The following is a 2945-nucleotide window of genomic DNA, read 5'->3' as shown; positions in this document are numbered from 1 at the left end:
CCATACTGATGCTCGGTTTGAACTGCAGGAGATTGTCTTGACCATGTCTACATGCCTAAATGCACTGAGTTGCCGCCATGTGATTGGCTGATTAGAAATTGAGTGTTAACGAGCAGTTGGACAGGTGTACCTAATAAAGTGGCCGGTGAGTGTAGAGATGTACACTAACAAAGTACAATTACCTTGTTAAGGTACTAGGATCTATTCGCTTACATATTTTTCTTAAGTATTTTTCTTTTAATTGTGATTTTACTTTTATTTCATTACATTCCAAACATAAACTTTAACACTTTGTTTACATGCTACAACTTTAATTTAGACTGGAACTCATCTTTTTAGGTTCCTGATTATTGTGAGCAGTTTTCTGACTTTTACTTAAATATTTTTTCCTTTTTTTACCAAAGTTATTTTCTGTGAAGGTATTTTGGCTTAGTTGTTTTTCAAGTACTTTATACATCTCTGATGATGTGTTTTAATAATCTCACACAGCCTTCCTTGTAATTTATCATTTTTTGAAAGCTAAACCAAAAACTAAAGAACTTCTTTCATGTAGTTTATGAGTTTAATGCAATCAGAAGCAACAGATTCAACTTCTGTTACAATGAAGTCTTGATTATATATATATATATGCAGTTTTGGATACAGCTCAAAAATAGTCAGCCCTAAGGCTGTGACTAATCAGATTAGCAACACAAAATGTTTTCTGCTGGGATGAAGATGAAAGAACAACTTTTGAAATCATTATTTCACCAGCTTCTGTAAGACAGCGTGTCTGTAAAATCCTTCTCTTAATCACAGATTCTGCGACCTTTTTTCTTTATGATTACATTCTCTAGTGAGGATTTCTGTTCAGAAAAACTGAAATTTCTGAGCAAGTTTGAGTATTTGTGAGAGCTTGCAGTTGACCTCCTCACTTACCCCTCGAGTCCACCTCCACAGGAAGCGTAACCCTCTCCAGCTTTAAAGCATGCACTCATCATTTCATGTACAATAATAACTATAAAAATCACTCAGAAGAGCTTTCTGTTGGCCCCGTTTTACCAAACAGCAACKCAAACAGACAGAAGTGGGTCACAGGTCGTGTTTGTGTCCTTTACCTCATGACTGGAACACAGTGTTTGCTACAGTGGAGTGTATTTATTTCAATTTCTAAAAATTACATCAATCTCTAGTACTAATGTAGTGTAATATTTTCACCTAAAATATATTAAAAACAATCTGATTCTGAAGTTTTAGATGTATTAAACAGTAATCCAAAAGGCAAGAATTTTTGAAGCACTGTTCTGACTCAAACATTTTTGACATTTTCACACCTTTAGAATAAAAATAGTGCAGAAATGCTCAAAAAATATTCAATATTCATCATAGTGAAGCCCCACCAACAGCTGGACGTTCTAAAACATAATTTTTACTTTGTGAAAAAGGTTGCTCAGCTGTTTTTCTCTTTAATCTGCCACCGACTCTTCAGACTTACCTCATTAATCATTCTTTCGTCTGAGATGCGCTGCTTTCCATTCCTGGAATGWGAGCGGATCCAAGGCCCCATGTCCGCTTCAACCGGCCACACAGAACGTCGGTCGGTTCAATAAACTCGATCGACTCGTGTGATTGGTGCGCTCACTGGATGACCAAGGCAGGTTTAAAGTCAAATCTGCAGCAGTTCCCGAATTTGAGGGTAATCTCTAACGTGAAAAGCGCGTCTCGCCGGTTTTAGTGCGTCTGACACAGAGAGATTTAGGGCCTGTCATGTGCGGTCCGGGTGTTGACCCAAATGCCCCGGACTCTGGCCTGCCAGGTCTAAGAACCCGAGGAYGGAGGTGACGTGCAGGAATCAACAGGCCCCTGTGAGTGATGATGGCTCGGCATGTCTGCGGGTTCGAGCTTATCAACGGACGTCAACAATTCTACCCCAAGCGAAGCCAAATCTCTACCAAGCACAGTTTTAGTCATCCTATAATCATTCCCCTTTTTTAAAATTATTTTTTGTCTTCCTCTCATGGTTGTCATTCTTCCTCGTTTAGCCTTTACCTGTCAGGTCCTAAAGTGGCACTGACCTCAGGTGAGCAAATCAACCAGGTAAAACTAGCATCGTGAGCTCTATTTCAACCTCTAAAACTTTCTGTCACCGTCCACATTGAACTTTACGCTGCGACTTTTAGTCACCACTTGAATACAAAAAGCCCAGTGTCTGAGCCGTGAATGTATCAATTAGCAAAAATGGATTTAATCTGATGACATACGTGGCAGAGCAGCGAGGATGAGAAACTCTACGGCTCCCAAATACAAAAAGCTTTTTTATTCCACACAGGGTTTGTAAAGAAAAGCCTCTCTCAGGTTGTAATGGCTTTATTATCTATTCAAGACTCAAATGTGACCTACATCTCTTACAGGACACTGCAGGGAAACGTTAATTAGCTTCGGCCTCTGAGGGCGACATATAAGCCTTAAAGGTCAGCTCTGGTTATTCATTATGATGTAATGCAAAAGGAAACGTATGTGATGTGACTGGAAGGTGGGAAAATTATCACCTGCCACTAAAATGTTGACAGGGGTGATAATTTTTTTCTCCGTGTCTCTGTGTGTCTGTCTGTTCTCRAATTACCTTCTGAACCACGGCATGAACTTAAATGAAACTCACACAAAGATGTACATTTAGAGTGAATTAAACCAAGATGGCCWCCTTAGCCAGTACAAAAACTGCCGCAACTCATTCAGTCTTACAGATACTGAGCTAATGTTTTGTGGTAGTTTAAAACAAAACAGGTTTTAAATAAATACATCAAGATTTTAAAATTTTCAACTATATGGTTAATAAGTAGATATTTGGAGTGAAATAAGCAACTATGTCCCAAAATAAAAGCACAAATCAATCAATAGCCATCCATCCATCCATCCATCCATCCATCCATCCATCCATCCATCCATCCATCCATCCATCCATCCAT

Source organism: Austrofundulus limnaeus, unplaced genomic scaffold (assembly GCF_001266775.1).
Source record: "Austrofundulus limnaeus strain Quisiro unplaced genomic scaffold, Austrofundulus_limnaeus-1.0 Scaffold7, whole genome shotgun sequence".
Classification (NCBI taxonomy): domain Eukaryota; kingdom Metazoa; phylum Chordata; class Actinopteri; order Cyprinodontiformes; family Rivulidae; genus Austrofundulus; species Austrofundulus limnaeus.
This window is presented reverse-complemented; position numbering follows the sequence as displayed.